The following is an 18786-nucleotide window of genomic DNA, read 5'->3' on the forward strand; positions in this document are numbered from 1 at the left end:
TTCCCTACTTTCTTCAATTTCAGTCTGAATTTGGCAATAAGGAGTTCATGATCTGAGCCACAGTCAGCTCCTGGTCTTGTTTTTGTTGACAGTATAGAGCTTCTCCATCTTTGGCTGCAAATAATATAAGCAATCTGATTTTGGTGTTGACCATCTGGTGATGTCCATGTGTAGAGTCTTCTCTTGTGTTGTTGGAAGAGGGTGTTTGTATGACCAGTGCATTTTCTTGGCAAGACTATTAGTCTTTGCCCTGCAACATTCCATATTCCAAGAAGCTGAAGTTAAACGGTTCTATGAAGACCTACAAGACCTTTTAGAACTAACACCCAAAAAGGATGTCCTTTTCATTATAGGGGACTGGAATGCAAAAGCAGGAAGTCAAGAAACACCTGGAGTAACAGGTAAAATTGGCCTTGGAAATCAACTATACTCCAATAAAAATTATTTTTAAAAAAACAGCAAAGAAATGTTAACCACTCATGGATGCTTCAGAATATAACAGGCAGTACAGTTTTAAATATACATGTTGGGGAAAGTACAGGAATTATAAATCAATGAAACTCCATTTTGTGTAAAATCGCACATCAGTGCAGCCATAATTAATAAATGCTCCTATGAGCCCCCCCCCCAGCAAAAAAATGCCCCACAGACTCCTGGGATCTAACATAGATGGGCTCTTCATCTCTTCTCTTCACCCTCCTCCGAGGTGATTCTGAGGCACACCCACTGTTCTAGTGAGTCCAGAGATGCTGGGTAACATTCTAGTTTAAAGGTCTGGGCTCAGCCAGACCTGACTGCAAATCCCAGCTCTGCCACTCACTCACTGTGTGACTTTAGGACACTTACTGAATCTCTCTGAGCCTCAGTTTCCCCGTCTCTAAAATGAAGACAATCTTAATCTTTGTCTCTCAGGGTTCTTCTAAAGACCAAGTAAGATAATGTATATAAAGGGCTCAACACAGGTTGAAAACCTAGAACCTTTATAGTGCTCAAAATCACTGGTGCTTAGGGACTCGCCATGGTGGTGATGTGAAGAAAGGGTTGGAAGGGAGCAGGCATGGAGGTCCATCTAGTCAAAGCTACAGTTTTTCCAGTAGTCATATGTGGATGTGAGAGCTAGACTATAAAGAAAGCTGAGTGCTGAAGAATTGATGCTTCTGAACTGTGGTGCTGGAGAAGACTCTTGAGAGTCCCTTGGACAGCAAGGAGATCCAACCAGTCCATCCTAAAGAAAGTCAGTCCTGAGTGTTCATTGGAAGGATTGGGGCTGAAGCTCCAATACTTTGGACACCTGATGTGAAGAACTGACTCATTGGAAAAGACCCTGATGCTGGGAAAGACTGAAGGCAGGAGAAGGGGATGGCAGAGGATGAGATGGCTGGATGGCATCACTGGCTCAATGGACATGAGTTTGAGTAAGCTCCAGGAGTTGGTAATGGACAGGAAGGCCTGGCGTGCTGCAGTCCATGGGGTTGCAAAGAATCGGACACGACTTTGAGATTGAACTGAACAGAGCTGAAGCATGGAGGCAGGGAGACCAGTGAGGAGGCGGCCCTAGGATGCACTTGAGGTTGGAATGTGGAAATAGCACAGGCGGGGTTCTCCCTGCAGAGACCTTGCAGTGCCCTGACATTCTGCTAGGAGATAGGCTGGGCCAGGAGAGAGGAGGGGGAAGTAAACAGGAAGGAACAGCAGCTGCATCGGCAATCCTGACACCTGTGTGGGCTACTTCAAGAACTTCATCCTCGCCATAACCCTATGATGTGGGGATCACTTTATCCTCAGGGTTTCTCAGTCTCGGTACTATTGACATTGTGTGTGTGTTAGTTGACTGTATTCGACTCTTTGTGTCCCCATGGACTGTAGCCCGCCATGCGCCTCTGTCCATGGGATTTCCCAGGCGAGAATACTGGAGCAGATTGCCATTCTCTTCTCCAGGGATCTTCTCAACCCAGGGACCAAATACAGGTCTCCTGCACTGCGGGTAAATTCTTTACCATCTGAGCCAAGAGAAGCTCATGCCAGGTAATTCTTTGTTGTGTGGGACCAGGCTGCACCGTGGGATATTCTAGCAGCATCCCTGGCTAGATGACTGTAGTGCCCTCTGCTAGTGGTGACAACCGAAAATGTCTCCAGAATTTACCAAATGTTCCCAGAGGACAGAATCACCCCAGTTAAGTCCCAGTGTGTTATCCTGATTATACAGGTAAAAGAGCCCCAGAGCCAAGCCGTCTTGCCCACAGTCACACAGCTAACAAGCAGCAGGATTCAAATTCAGGTCTGACTCAGAGCTCCGATGTTAACCTCTGCTGTGAAGGTCAACTCTTTGCAGTGGCAGATCCAGGCTGTCTCCATGGGAGGGTCTTGGGGGTGAAAGGTTGTTGAACCATGAAAGATGCCTCATTAAGGCTATGGGGAGAACTTTAATCCAATTGTCCTGTGTCTCTTGAGTTAATTTGAGCAGATGTCTTTTGATAATATCCTTAGCTTTTTCAACCTTTCCTGAGGATTGGGGTCTCCAGGAACAGTGTAAGTGATATTCTATTCCTAGAGCTTTTGATACCCCCTGAGTTACAGCAGCTTTAAAGGTGGAGCCATTGTCACTCTGAAGGCTCCATGGCAGCCCAAACCTGGGGATAATTTCATGGATTAAAATCTTTATAACCTCCTTAGCCTGTTCACTACAACAGGGAAAAGCCTCAATCCATCCAGTAAACATATCCAACCAAAATTGTAAGCAAGAATACCCATTAGCTTTTGACATATGAGTAAAATCACTTTCCCAGTCCTCTCCAGGATGCTTTCCACTTTGTTGTAATCCAGATTTTGCTAGCTTCTCAGCTTTGGGTTATTTTCCTGACAAACCTCACATCTTTTGATGATGTTCTTTAAAGTTTTCGTTGCATTTTTACCTTCAAATGAATGAGAAGCCATCTGGTAAGTACTCTCTACACCTAAATGAAAACTCTGGTGTAAACCCTTAAGAATTTTCCATTGAGCATTCTCAGGAATTATTAATTGTCCATCCTCGGACCATAACCATCCGTTATCAGTAATCTTTGCTCCTCTTCTCTCATATTGTTGTAGCCCCGTGTTCCAGGAAGTAAACTCACTCAGAAGGACAATGCGGATAGTGAAGTGCAGTTTATACACCGGCGGGCCCAAGGCAGAGTCTCCTCTTAGCCAAGGACCCCAACCAAACTTACCCCAAGGTAAGTTTTTGTGAAAACCTTATATACCCTAAGTGTATGTGCCCAAACCCACCTCCCCAAATTCCCTGAAACTAGTCTGAAGAAAGGAAGAGAAAGATACAATCAAAGTTAACCCGTGATTCATATGCCTTAAGCCTAGGTAGTTAACAGTGGACAATTATCAATAGGCCTGTGGTCATACCCCAATAAGCATAATAGAATTTATGATTCTATTTGGTTACACAGATAATTAAGGTATTCTTTTACGCAATGGAGAGTCTAGGTATGAGCCCTGGGGTTCTTTCATCCGGGGGACCTTGTTTTCCAGTTGGTATGTCGTTTCCATAGATACTGGGCATAGAGCTCAAAGTTCACAGTCCGGCCCAAGATGGAGTCGTGCTTTCGAGATGGAGCCTGTTCTGTCCATTTCCCGCTCTTGACGCTCTTAACTCATAGTATGAGCATCACTCCTAGGGATATATTGCACCCTGGCTCTCTGACTGCCAATATGGGAGAATGACACCAACCTCTGGGTTACAAAGTTCATAACACATTGTAAAATGCAGGATCCACAAAGCAGAACTATCCAGACAACTATAACAATGGTAAATATAGTTTTCCACCAATCACTCTTCACCCAAGATAGGACCGAAGTCCAAAAAGAAAGATCGTCATCAGACATAGCTTTCACCTGACCTTTCATGTCACCTAGGGTGGCTGATATATTGCCAGATAAATCAGGAATATATACACAACATCCAACATTAATTATAGCACAGGTCCCTCCTTATGCTGAAACTATGGTTATTCTCAAGATGATACCAGCAAGTCTTTGTAGCAGCAGTTGATTGTAGAGCTTCACCTCTTTTTCTTCTTTAAGGTGATCTTGGTTTCACCCCTTGGCGTCTTCTGGGTCTGCATGATATGCTCTCTTCACCCTCATGTGGTGGATCCAGGGAGTGACACCTGCAACTTTAACTGCCGTAGGAGTGGTTAGAACAACAGTACAGGGACCCTTCCAATGTGGGGCCAAAGGAGTCGTGTTTCCAGTCCTTGACCCATACCTGATCCCTGGGCACAAATTCGTGAATCTCTTCCCCAAGGGGGAACGGCACCCTTTCTTGTACAAACTTAGTTACCCAATTTACTACCTTACCTAGTTCCATCTGCTATGAAATCCCATCTCCCCTTACCTGAGGCAAATTTGTTGACACCTGTTTTATTATGGGAGGGGCCTCCCATACACAATTTCATATGGAGAATAGCCTTGGGACTGTGGGGTCATCCTGAGTCTAAGCAGAGCCATCGGAAGCAAGTCCACCCAGGAGCAGTCAGTCTCTGTGATCCACTTGGAGAGTCTCTAAGTGGCCGGTTGGTTCATTCCACCATCTCAGAAGAACTCTGGGCCTATATGCCATGTACAGTTTCTATTTGATATTTAAAGTTTTGCTTACTTGTTGTACTAGATCAGCTATGAAAGCCAGGCCATTGTCTGGTCCAATGCTGGTAGGAAATCCAAATCTGGGAACTATTTCCCTAAGCAGGCACCAGGCTACTTCGGATGCTCTTTCAGTCCAGGAAAAGCTTCTACACATCCCAAGAAGTACATACCATGATCAGCAGGTAATGGTAGTGTCGGTGAGGTTTCATTTCAGTGAAGTCCACTCCCAGGTGTTCAAAGGGCAGCGTGCCTTTCAGCTGAATCTCTGGAGGTTTTTGTCTATGTTGAGAGACAGCATTAACCTGTGAGCAGGCAGCATGGCCTAGGTGGGTCGCTTGGTGTGTTTGGCTTACCAGAGTGTGTGCCAGCTCCTCTGATACCAATAATTTGCCACTTGGCAATTCCCACCATCCCTTTTCAATCTTGATGGCCCCTTCTGCTTTGGCTAATCTGACAGCCATTGTCCTTGTTTTACCAGGCTAGTGATATCAGTATATAGGACCCAACTATAAACTGGAACCTTGTGTCCTTCTTTAAAACAAACCCCAGATACCATACCTCCTCCTTGCAGATCTGTGCCTTCTTCTTCAACACCCGGTACCCTGCTTCCATCAGCAGCTGGAGCAGTGCTTTTGCCCCTTCCCATTTTTCCTTGGTCTCAGCAGCCAGCAGCAGGTCATCCACATATTGTAGGAGCCAACATCTATACTTTTCCGGGTGGAATGAGTCCAGGTCAGAAGCCAAGGCTCCCCCAAAGATGGTTGGGGAATTCTTAAGCCCTTGTTGGGGAGTCCAGGTGAACTGTTGTTTGGTGTCCCCGACTGGATCTTCCCATTCAAAGGCAAAGATGGACTGTGATGCTGAGGCGAGGTGTATGCAGAAGAAGACATCCTTGAGATCTAGGCAAGTATAAACTTTAGTCCTCGGCGGGAGGAGGCTAAGTAAGGTATAGCGGTTTGGAACAGTGGGGTGTAAAGTCACAGTAGCCTGGTTGACTAGCCTGAGATCCTGTACAGGCCTATAGTCCTGTCCTCCTTCCTTTTTGACTGGCAGGATTGGCGTATTCCAAGCCTACTTGGCACTCTACCAGGCTGCCCGCTTGTTTCAATCTATTGATGTGGGGTAGTATGCCAGCCCGGGCCTCTATTTAGCCAGCCTGGTTGAGGGGCGGGGTGGGGGAGGTTGTCTTCCGCCTAGACTTCAGGGAATAATTGAGTTAGCTCTCTCTCATTCTTTTCCAGCCCACCTGGTTCTTCCTTCGGAGGCTCATGCAACCTTCACTTGTCTTGCAGGGGTATTGAGAGAGAGCAAATAAGTCATAGTGTCGATCTGGAAGGTGGGCCTCTCCTCCGGGGAGAAAGTCACTTGTGCTCCTAGTATGGAGAGCAAGTCTCTTCCCAACAGGGGTACTGGGCACTCAAGAATGTTTGGTCCCCACTTTTAAGGTTACCATGTGTTCTCGGGACCTAATATCTCTGAGCCCCAGCAGACCTATTTAATTTCCAAGTCAGCAAGCCCCACAACTGCGGGAGCTTCCTCTCCTTTCTTGCCTTAGGGCATTCATTCTTCCAGTGTCCAAAAGCTTGGCACTGGGCACACTGGTTTGGCCGTAATGGGGCCTGGGGCCTCCTCTGGGACCGGGGAAGGACTGTCCTGTCCCTGGGGCAGATGAGGTTTTCTGGAGGGCCTGAGATAGACTTTCCCAAGCAGCAGCTAGCATTGCAAATCTCTTGTCCTCTTTCGTTCCCTCAGGCTCTCTGGCAGAGCGCAGTCTCTGCTTAATTCCAATGTCTCCCTCCCCTTCCTATCAGTACTCACCGGGAGAGGCGGGTATAGCTTGGGTGGTTCAGCTGGAGCCGGATCCTGGAAGTGTTGGCCAGAGGCTTCTGTCACTGGGATCAGAGCCCGCCGAGGTGGCGGCTCTATGACCTCGGGGAGAGCTGGCGGAGGAGCAGCGGCTGCTGCAGGACTTCACTCGGCCCTGGATCAGGCAGTAAGGCGGCCTCCGGTCCTGGTGGAGCACTGGGCGGCCGGCACATCATTATCCACTATGGGGGAGGGGTCAGGTCATCCCCGTCAAAATCCTGTAGAATTTCCCTTTTTATCATCAATTTTTGTGCCATTAATATTTTTCCCTTTCCCTTCTGGGTACAGAACCTTGTCCAGGTAGGAGGGTCTCAAGCTAAGCCTGGCCTTGAGTCAGTATATGGATATTGAGCCAGGTGTCCTGGCCCTCCTGTGACTACTGCATAGACTGCTTCCTCTATTTTTAAGTTCATGGTATTCTCTGGTGGCCATCCTACTCCACAGGGGGCCATTCGACCTCACAGAGTATGTGGAGGCAGTTAAGCTTCATCTTCACCCCATAGTCTCCTCCAGATCCCTTCTTTAAAATTTTAATCATGTACTCTAATACAGTTGCCTTAGATTCACTTCCCCTCATCTTGCTTACCTTCTGGGAACTTCTACTTTTCCTTTTCGTTCTGTCTACAAAGTTCTCAGTATCCTATGTACTTCTGATATTTCCACTCAATGAAACACTTAAATTGCCATTCCGCCTCCTTCCTAACTGGGGTGAGAAGAGCCTTACCTGCCAGATCCCAGAGGGAGAAGGGGGATCGGCGTGTCTTCACCTGCCGGTCAGCACAGCTGAACCAGAACACCACATGGTCCAAGACTGTTTCTCCCCTTAACTTTCAAAGTCCATTCTGCTTTGGTGGACTTGATCAGGTGCAGATGAAAACACAGATGGGTTTAATATCCCATGTCCTAGGCCATCTCTGAAAAAGCCAATTCGTACTCACTTATATATTTCCCTCCTTCTAGCCTGACAATTCCGACGGGGTCAAGAATTTCACAGCAGATGGGACACATCCCGGGGGAGGGTAGAATACGAGTACACAAGGACCAACTTTCTTTTCCTAAAAATCCCCTGGCAATTGCTTGGTAATAATCTTCCCCAAGATGGCGTGGACACCACCTCCTAAATGACCTTCAAATTTCCTTTCTAAGCCCTAACACGCTTGGCGACCTGTGTACCAAGCAATTGCAGCCTGTCTATTCCAGGCTCCTGTGGGTCCCCGCTCCCTCTAGTCCATCCCAGGGGGGTGATCAGGCCCCCTCTTCCACCCTGCAGGCTGGGCTCCTCCCCACCTGAGTGCTCAGTTCCCTGCTGCTGTTCACTACCTGCCAAAGGAAAGAAACCAGGCGTTGAAAGGCCGAATTCTTCCGGAGGGGCAAGGCGCCTTCCCCCCTCTAGGAGATTTAAGCCACAAAGCCTAGGGGTGGCCTCAGATGAGACCTCTCTCCTCAAAGAGAGCAGTTTCCCCGCGAATGCACCAAATGCTGTAGCCATGTGTTCCGGGAAGCAAACTCACTCAGAACGACAATGCAGATAGTGGAGTGAAGTTTGTTACACCGGCGGGCCCAAGGCAGAGTCTCCTAACAGCCAAGAACACCAACCATTTTTTGTGAAAACCTTATATACGCTAGGTGTACGTGCTCAAACCCACCTCTCCACATTCCCTGAAACTAGTCTGAAGAAAGGAAGAGAAAGGTACAATCACAGTTAACCCGAGATTCATATGCCCTAAGCCTAGGTAGTTAACAGTGTGTTGTAGCCACGCGTTCCAGGAAGCAAACTCACTCTCAAGGACAATGCAGATAGTGGAGTGCAGTTTATTACACCGGCGGGCCCAAGGCAGAGTCTCCTCTTAGTCAAGGACCCAACCAGCATTTGTGAAAATCTTTATACCCCATGTGTACGTGTCTGAACCCACCACCCCTAATTCCTTGAGACTTACATAAACAAAGGAAGGGTAAATGCAATCACAATAACCCCATCATTCATGTCTTATGTATTCAGACAGTTAATAATCAATAAGCTCGTGGTTACACTCCAACCAGTTAATAATCGACAAGCCTGTGGCTACATTCCGATAGATACAGAAAAGATTTACGACCTGTCCGGAGGCAGCGGTGACTACAGTATGGTTTCTCTTAGGCGATGAGTAACCTGGAAGTGATCTTTAAGATTCCCCTGTCCAGAGCGGGGCTTATCCTTCTGTTGTAGTTTCCATAGGCACAAAGTCCAGAGTCCATTGGAAAAGGTGGCCGAGCATGATCAGCACAAACAGGCCTGAGATGTGGTCCAGGCCCTGTGAATTCCTTCTTCATTGCCCCCTCTTGATGCTCTTAGTTTCCGCAACGAGCATCATTCATCGAGAGATATATTATACGTTAGTCTTCTGGTCAACCACATGAGAGAACGCTGTCAACCTCTGGGTTACAAAATTCTTAAGGATTTGTAATAAGCAGGGCCCACAAAGCAGTATGATTAAGATTATTATACAAATAGTAAAAACAGTTTTCCACCAGTCTGACTTTACCCAGGACAGGACCAAATTCCAAAAGGGAATATTTACATTCGTCATGACTTTCACTTGATTTTGCATATCCTCCATGGCAGCAGATACATTCCCAGACAGGTCAGGGATATATACACAACATTCGACTTTAATTATGGCACAAGTCCCGCCCTGGGCTGCTGTGAGTATGTCTAATGCCATCCTATTTTGCAATACTGCCTTCCTCATCTGAGATTGTTCTTCGTTCAAAGCTTCAATGGCTTTTTTAGTGTCTAAGAGGGCCCTTTGAGTGAAATTATTTAAGGCATTGACCTTAACCATGATATCCACGGTCCCTAAAGAAGGTACAAACACGGCAGCGAGATAGTCATACCATCGGAACGTGGATCGTGTCCATCTTGCCTGCAGATAGGGCAGGTTTGCTGGAGGATGGTGTAGGTTAGGCCTAATTCTGCCAGGAGCGAAAACAAATCCTAGTGTGCAACGCCCTACCCAGCCGACTGGTAACCAGGGCCATATGTTAGACCCACAGACCCATTTGGTCCCGTTGGGGGCTACCCAGCGGATTCTGGGACTGTATCTCCAGTCAGAACCAGGCCACTGAGCAGACCGATTGAGGTGATAGGTTAAGTCCAAGATTTCTTGAAATTGTTCAGGGGACAAATAACCCACATGTTTTTTCTTTTGGGTCTACGGGGTGGTCTCCAAATCCAACTTTGTGTTTTTTTCATTCCCAGCAAATTGTAGTGGGAGCAATCAACTGTCCTTTCTCAGGAGTCACCCAAAATGTTCATCCCAGACCTGGTAGTACTGCTCAATGTACCGGAGTCTTGTCCCTCTTTTGTCATGGCACTGTTCACCGTTTTAATTTTCATACATGAGGTATAAGCCCTTGTTACCCCTGAAAGACTAGTGGTCATGTGAAATGTACGCTATATCCCAGGCCATTTGATGCCTCTTAGTCACACCAGGAGAGCAAAGAGAGATTATCATTGCTGAGAGAACGAAAGTTCCTTTCTGTTCTTCCAAGAAAGAGCACAGTGGTAGAAAGTCTCCATAATGAAGTGGCGATACCCACCAGGGGAGTCCGTCCATTGCTGACAGGGGCATAGCCCCGCATACCCAGCAATTGGAGGAGTTGTGGAACTTTGCATAAGAATGTGCCCATGAGATGAAGAGGTTGCCCTGTACCGGAACAGCGATCAGGCTCAGAATTGCCTTGGTGAGGCCGAGTAGCAGGAGTCGCTTACCCAGCTCCATCCTATAGAGGGCTCGTCCGGGACCTCCTTTTCTTCTTCCTCTTCAGGATGATCCTGGTTTCCCGGGGGTCGGTTGGGTCCTTCTGGGTGGTCTGCTCGGCGTCTTCTGGGTCAGCGTGCTATGCCTCCTTCGCTCTGGTGTGATGGATCCAAGGGGCGATTCCTGCAACTTTAATTGCGGCAGGGGTGGTTAAAACAACAGCATAAGGACCTTTCCATCAGGGGCTAGTGGGTCATGTTTCCAGTCATTCACCCATACCTGGTCCCCTGGTATAAACTCACGCACTTGCTCCCCCAGGGGGAACGGTATTCTTTCTTGCACAAACTTAGTTACTGGATTCATTACCTTACCTAGTTGTTCCATCTGCTGTGATATCCCGTCTCCTCTCACCTGAAGTATACCAGCTGTTACTCTGTCTTATTACGGGAGGAGGCCTCCCACATGCAGTGTCGTAGGGAGAGGAGCCATGGGATCCGTGCAGTCATCCTGAGTTTGACCAAGGCCGTGGGCAGCACATCTACACAGGAACAGTCATTCTCTGTAATCCATTTAGAAAGCGTCTCCTTTAGGGTCCGGTTAGTTCATTCTACCATTCCGGAGCTCTGAGGCCGGTGGGCAGAGTGTAACTTCCGTTTATATTCATGGCTTTCCTTACTTGCGGTATCAGAGCTGATATGAAGGCTGGGCCGTTATCTGATCCTATGCTGGTGGGGAATCCAAATCGAGGAACTATTTCCCTAAGCAGGCTCCGAGCCACTTCTGATGCTCTTTCAGTTCAGGTGGGAAGGCCTCCACCCATCCCGAGAATGTACATACCAAGACCAACAGGTAACGAAAATGGCGATATGGTTCCATCTCAGTGAAGTCCACTTCCAGATGTTCTAAAGGAAGGGTACCTTTTAATTGGATGCCTGGGGGTTCTGATGTGCACCCTGGAGCAGTGTTAATCTGAGAGCAGGTGTTGCAATTTTGGGATTCCGTTCTACACAGAGAGGCGAGGCGAGGAACCAGAAAATACCTTCGGATCGATTCCTCCAATTTGTCATGTCCTAGGTGAGTCGTACGATGAGCTTGGCTCACCAGAGAGGGGGCCGTCTCCTCGGGCACTAGTAGCTTACCACCTGGCAGCTCCCACCATCCTTTGTCTGTTTGGGTGGCTCCCTCTGCTTCAGCTAGTTGGGTTTGAGCCTCAGTGTATGTCGGGGAGTCTAGGGCCAGCTCGGGTAGCTCAGCTAGGACAAATGTTGTCATGGGGATTTCCGTGCATTCCTTTCTGTCCTCGGCTGCTCGTCTGGGGGTCTCATCAGCCAGTCTATTTCCTCGAGCCTGTGGGATGTCTTCCTTCTGGTGCCCACGGCAGTGCACGACTGCTACCTCCATGGGGCTCCAGACAGCATCTACAGAGTCAGAATCTCCTCCTTATTCTTAATGTCCTCTCCATTGGTGTTAGAAGGCCTCCCTTCCGGTGCAGCGCCCCATGTACGTGGAGCATAGGGAAAGCTTATCGGGAGTCGGTGTAGACGTTCACTCTCTTACCCTTTGACAATTGCAGTGCCCGGACTAAGGCCCATAACTCTGCTCGCTGGGCTGACCAGTGCTGTGGTAAGGAGCCGGCCTCGACAACAGTCCTCTCTGTGGCTACAGCCTAGCCTGACAGTCGCTGTCCTAGCTTTACCAGGCTGGTGCCATCAGTATACAGAGTCCAGTCAGGATTTGAAATCGGCCTGTCTCGGAGGTCTGGACGTCTAGCATAGACCTCCTCTAAGACTGCCTTGCAATCCAGGCAAGAGTACTGGAGTGTTCCCAAGGTCTGAGTCAAAACCCCCATGGCTGTTTTATCTTTCCCGGTCACATACGAGGTGAATGGTTTGGTGAGGTCCGGCAGTCCCAAGGCGGGGGTGGAGGTGATTGCTAGCCTTAGCTCCTCGAAGGCTTTCTGCTGTTTCTCAGTCCAGTTTACTGGATTTTCCCCAGGCCCTGTCAGGAGCTCAAATAGGGGCTGGGCTATTTGAGAATACCTTGGAATGCAAATCCTGCAGAATCCAGTGGCCCCTAGGACCTCCCTGACTTGCCGTCGAGTCTTAGGTGTGGGGGGCCTCAGAATTACTTCTTTTCTAGATTGGTCTAGCAACCTTGTGCCTCCCCTTAAGACAAACCATAAATACCTTACCTCCTCCTTGCAGAGTTGTGCCTTTTCCTTGGCACTCGGTATCCCGCCTCTGCCAGCAAGTGGAGGAGCGCTGGGGTCCCTTCACAGCATTCCTCCCAGGTCCCAGTGGCTAGCTACAGGTCGTCCACATATTGTAGGAGCCAACATCCATACCTTTCAGGCTGGAAAGGTTCCAGGTCCGAGGCCAAGGCTTCTCCAAAGATGGTTGGTGTGTTTTTGAATCCTTGTGAGAGGTGTGTCCAAGTGAGCTGCTCCTTATTGCCTCTGATTGGGTCCTCCCATTCAAAGGCAAAGATGGGTTGTGATGCAGGTGCTAGGCGTATATGGAAAAAGGCATCTTTGAGGTCCAAGCAAGTATAGATCCTTGTCTTAGGTGGGAGGAGGCTAAGTAAGGCATAGGGGTCTGGGACAGACAGGTGCAGAGTTACAGTGGCCTGATTGACCAAGCTGAGATCCTGTACGGGCCTATAGCCTTGTCCTCCTTCCTTCTTTACCTGTAAGATTGGTGTTTTCCAGGCTGACTGACATTCCGCCAGGATGCCTGCCTGTTTAGGCCTGCTGATGGGAGGCAGAATCCTGGTTTGGGTGCCTACGGGCATTGGGTATTGACGCTTTCTCCTGGGGTGGCACCAGGTGTGAGTTCTGTTATTACAGGGGCTTGGTGTCTGGCCAGCCCAGGGGCGTTATCTTCAGCCCAGACCTCAGGGAACTGCTGAGTTAGCCTTCTCTCCAACTCTGTTGCCTGGTCTTTTTTATCTCCAGGGGGCTCATGTAGCCTCCAACGTCTTGAGGGGACACAGAGAGGGAGAGTAAGTAGGTTGTTGTGCCCACCCAAAAAGCGGGCCTCCCTTCAGGAGAGAAAGTCACTTGTGCTCCCAGCTTGGAGACTAAGACTCTCCCCAGCAGGGGTACTGGGCACTCAGGGATAGAGAGGAACTCATGAGTCACTTGGTGACCCCCCATTTGACATTTCCTGGGTTGGCAAAACGGCGTAACTATTTCTACTCTTGAAACCCCAGTTAGGGCGGCGGTCCTTCCAGACAGTGGCACACGGGTTTAGTTACCACGGACAATTCTGCCCCGGTGTCCGCCATAAAGTCAATGTCTTGGTCCCCAATTTTTAAAGTTACCATGGACTCTCGGGGACCTGAAGTCTTTGAGCCCCGGCATCCCTCTTCAGTCTCTATGTTAATGAGTTCTGCAACCAGGAGGGATTTATTCTCCCTCGTTGAAGGTCAGGAACGGGGGCAGTAAGGAGATACCCCTCATCCAAGGTAAGGAGCAATGGCTGTGCTTTGCTGGAGCAGCCATGAAGAGATACCCCACGCCCAAGGTAAGAGAAACCCAAGTAAGATGGTAGGTGTGGCAAGAGGGCATCAGAGGGCAGACACACTGAAACCATACTCACAGAAAACTAGTCAATCTAATCACACTAGGACCACAGCTTGTCCAACTCAATGAAACCAAGCCATGCCTGTGGGGCAACCCAAGATAGGCGGGTCATGGTGGAGAGGTCTGACAGAGTGTGGTCCACTGGAGAAGGGAATGGCAAGCCACTTCAGTATTCTTGCCTTCAGAACCCCATGAACAGTATGAAAAGGAAAAATGATAGGATATCAAAAAAGGAACTCCCCAGGTCATTAGGTGCCCGATATGCTACTGGAGATCAGTGGAGAAATAACTCCAGAAGAAATGAAAGGATGGAGCCAAAGAAAAAACAATACCCAGTTTTGGATGTGACTGGTGATAGAAGCAAGATCCGATGCTGTAAAGAGCAATATTACGTAGGAACCTGGAATGTCAGGTCCGTGAATCAAGGCAAATTGGAAGTGGTCAAACAGGAGATGGCAAGGGTGAACGTCAACATTCTAGGTATCAGCGAACTGAAATGGACTGGAATGGGTGAATTTAACTCAGATGACCATTATATCTACTACTGTGGGCAGGAATCCCTCAGAAGAAATGGAGTAGCCATCATGGTCAACCAAAGAGTCCGAAATGCAGTACTTGGATGCAATCTCAAAAACGACAGAATGATCTCTGTTCGTCTCCAAGGCAAACCATTCAATATCACAGTTATCCAAGTCTATGCCCCAACCAGTAATCCTGAAGAAACTGAAGTTGAACAGTTTAATGAAGACCTACAAGACCTTTCAGAACTAACACCCCCAAAAGATGTCTTTTCCATTATAGGGGACTGGAATGCAAAAGTAGGAAGTCAAGAAACACCTGGAGTAACAGGCAAATTTGGCCTTGGAATGCAGAATGAAGCAGGGCAAAGACTAATAAAGTTTTGCCAAGAAAGTGCACTGGTCATAGCAAACACCCTCTTCCAACAACACAAGAGAAGACTCTACACATGGACATCACCAGATGGTCAACACCAAAATCAGATTGATTAAATTCTATCCAGCCAAAGATGGAGAAGCTCTATACTGTCAACAAAAACAAGACCAGGAGCTGACTGTGGCTCAGATCATGAACTCCTTATTGCCAAATTCAGACTGAAATTGAAAGTAGAGAAAACCGCTAGACCATTCAGGTGTGACCTAAATCAAATCCCTTATGATTATACAGTGGAAGTGAGAAATAGAATTAAGGGCCTAGATCTGATAGATAGAGTCCCTGATGAACTATGGAATGAGGTTCATGACATTGTACAGAAGACAGGGATCAAGACCATCCCCATGGAAAAGAAATGCAAAAAAGCTAAATGGCTGTCTGGGGAGGCCTTACAAATAGCTGTGAAAAGAAGAGAGGTGAAAAGCAAAGGAGAAAAGGAAGGATATAAGCATCTGAATGCAGAGTTCCAAAGAATAGCAAGAAGAGATAAGAAAGCCTTCTTCAGCAATCAACGCAAAGAAATAGAGGAAAACAACAGAATGGGAAAGACTAGAGATCTCTTCAAGAAAATTAGAGATCCCAAGGGAACATTTCATGCAAAGATGGGCTCAATAAAGAACAGAAATGGTCTGGACCTAACAGAAGCAGAAGATATTAAGAAGAGGTGGCAAGAATACACAGAAGAACTGTTCAAAAAAGATCTTCACGACCCAGTAATCATGATGATGTGATCACTCATCTAGAGCCAGACATCTTGGAAGGTGAAGTCAAGTGAGCCTTAGAAAGCATCACTACGAACAAAGCTAGTGGAGGTGATGGAAGTCCAGTTGAGCTCTTTCAAATCCTGATAGATGATGCTGTGAAAGTGCTGCATTCAATATGCCAGCAAATTTGGAAAACTCAGCAGTGGCCACAGGACTGGAAAAGGTCAGTTTTCATTCCAATCCCAAAGAAAGGCAATGCAAAAGAATGCTCAAACTACCGCACAATTGCACTCATCTCACATGCTAGTAAAGTAATGCTCAAAATTCTCCAAGCCAGGCTTCAGCAATACATGAACCGTGAACTTCCAGGTGTTCAAGCTGGTTTTAGAAAATGCAGAGGAACCAGAGATCAAATTGCCAATATCCCCTGGATCATGGAAAAAGCAAGAGAGTTCCAGAAAAACATCTATTTCTGCTTTATTGACTATGCCAAAGCCTTTGACTGTGTGGATCACAATCAACTGTGGAAAATTCTGAAAGAGATGGGAATACCAGACCACCTAACCTGCCTCTTGAGAATTCTGTATGCAGGTCAGGAAGCAACAGTTAGAAGTGGACATGGAAAAACACACTGGTTCCAAATAGGAAAAGGAGTACATCAAGGCTGCATATTGTCACCCTGCTTATTTAACTTCTATGCAGAGTACATCATGAGAAACACTGGACTGGAAGAAACACAAGCTGGAATCAAGATTGCTGGGAGAAATACCAATAACGTCAGATATGCAGATGACACCACCCTTATGGCAGAAAGTGAAGAGGAGCTAAAAAGCTTCTTGATGAAAGTGAAGGAGGAGAGCGAAAAAGTTGACTTAAAGTTCAACATTCAGTAAACGAAGATCATGGCATCCGGTCCCATCACTTCATGGCAAATAGATGGGGAAACAGTGGAAACAGTGTCAGGCTTTATTTTGGGGGCTCCAAAATCACTGCAGATGGTGATTGCAGCCATGAAATTAAAAGGCGCTTACTCCTTGGAAGAAAAGTTATGACCAACCTAGATAGTATATTCAAAAGCAGAGACATTACTTTGCCGACTAAGATCCGTCTCATCAAGCTATGGTTTTTCCTGTGGTCATGTATGGATGTGAGAGTTGGACTGTGAACAAGGCTGAGAGCCGAAGAACTGATGCTTTTGAACTGTGGTGTTGGAAACAATCTTGAGAGTCCCTTGGACTGCAAGGAGATCCAACCAGTCCATTCTGAAGGAGATCAGCCCTGGGATTTCTTTGGAAGGAATGATGCTAAAGCTGAAACTCCAGTACGTTGGCCACCTCATGCGAAGAGCTGACTCATTGGAAAAGACTCTGATGCTGGGAAGGATTGGGAGCAGGAGGAGAAGGGGACAACAGAGGATGAGATGGCTGGATGGCATCACGGACTCGATGGATGTGAGTCCGAGTGAACTCCGGGAGAAGTGATGAATAGGGAGGCCTGGCGTGCTGCGATTCATGGCGTCGCAGAGTCAGACACCACTGAGCGACTAACTGAACTGAACTGAACTTCCTTCTGGGCACTCATTCTTCCAATGACCGAACCCACGGCTTCGGGCTCATTGATTTGGCTGTAGTTGAGCCCCTGGCCTCCGTCGGGACCGGTTGGAGGGCTGTCCTGACCTCGAAGCTAGGGGGGATGAGGGGGGCTTCTTTGCTTCGGCGGTGAAAAAGTCTTCGGAAGACTTTCCAAGCGCAGCAGCCAACATTGCAAACCTCTCGTCTGTTCTCCTCTGCTCGTCTTTATACCTTTTCTCCTACTTCTTTTCTATTTCCGTGTCCCTGTTCCAGAACACCTTATCTGCTCTTTCAATCAGCCGAGAACTAGACACGGATAGAACTCCCTCGGTCTTTGGAAGCATTAGTTTTATGTCAGGACATGCTTGCGAGATAAATGCTGAATTGATAACAATCTGGGAGCCAGTAGCTTCTGGATCTATGGGTGTATAGAGTCTTTAGACCTCACAAAGTCTCTCATAAAATTCGGAAGGTGACTCATTCCCCTTCTGAACTACTCTGGCCGAAATAGTTTAGACATGTCCACTGGCCTCTGGGCTCCCCTTTTAAGTCTTTGTATAATCTCCGACTGTTATCTGTCTAATTGGATTTTTCCTTCCTCTGTATTATAGTCCCGATTAGGTCTGTCAGTGGGGAAGCCTTGCTCTATCCACCTCTGTGCATTAGCAGTGCCCTCAGGAACCATCTCCTATAGCCATTTCCTTGCCTCGGTGTTGATACTATAACTCTCTTCTGTACTGAAGAGAGATGCTAGTAATTGCATTATATCGGCCCAGGTTGGTCGATGAGTGCGGAAAATAGTCTCCACTAGTCTAGCCATGCTCTGGGGTTCCACCGAGTAAGAGGGGTGTGTTTTCGCCAGTTCAGTATATCGGTTGATGAAAAGGGCTAATAGTAATAGGTTACAGGAGCCTGCTGATAGTCACTGCCCTCCCGTATCACTGGGGGTTGCTGAGCTTCTCTGAGGGGCATCTGCAAGGGTATTCTTTCCTCTGGCTCTTTGGCGGAGCGGAGCCTTTGTTTAATCCCAGGAGTTCTTCCCCCTTGTCTGGGAGTACTTACTGGGAGTGGAGGGTAGAGTTTAGGGAACGTAGGGGCAGCACTCGGGCTGGTAGTAGAGTCCAGTGGGCTCATTGTCTCTCCAGCTGAGGCTGGAGCCTGCCGGGTCTGGCGGGGGCAGGGCGGCTCTACAACCTGTGGAGCTGTCAGGACCATTGAGGAGTCTGGGAGGCTTACCGGTCTCCGGCTGGTTCCTCCGGTTGGGCCTCTGGTGGCCGCGGTGCTACTAGCTGGCAGAACCATCATCCAATACAAGGTGGGGGAAGCTCATCTTCTTCAGGGTCCTGTAAAATTTCCTCCTCATCCTTGGTTACCTTTGGGGCCATCAAGATCTTTCCTTCCCCACCATGAGCATAAAAACCGGCCCATTTTGGGGGGAGGGTCTTGGGCTATTCCCAGCCAAGAGTCTATGTATGGGAACTGGTTGGGGTGTCCAGGCTTTCCCATAACTATAGCATAGACTGCCTTTATGATTTAAGCTCACAGTTCCCTCTGGTGGCCAGTCAACTCCCACTGAAGGCCATTCGACTTCACAAAAGGTACGCAGCTGGCCAGGCATCATTTTCCTCCCATAGTCTCCATCGAATCCTTAAAATTCTTAATCATGTTCTCCAATACAGTGGCCTTAGAGCCACTCCCTCCCATTTCCTTATCTCTGGATTCCCACGTCCCAGGGCCTT

At 47.9% G+C, this 18786-nt stretch overlaps 1 pseudogene; it reads right to left on the reverse strand.

The window, feature by feature from the left end:
- Positions 1-3398: 3398 nt before the first annotated feature.
- Positions 3399-12926, reverse strand: LOC121816244 (endogenous retrovirus group PABLB member 1 Env polyprotein-like; annotated as a pseudogene).
- Between the last annotated feature and the right edge of the window lie 5860 nt (positions 12927-18786).

This window comes from Ovis aries, chromosome 13 (assembly GCF_016772045.2).
Source record: "Ovis aries strain OAR_USU_Benz2616 breed Rambouillet chromosome 13, ARS-UI_Ramb_v3.0, whole genome shotgun sequence".
NCBI classification, from domain to species: domain Eukaryota; kingdom Metazoa; phylum Chordata; class Mammalia; order Artiodactyla; family Bovidae; genus Ovis; species Ovis aries.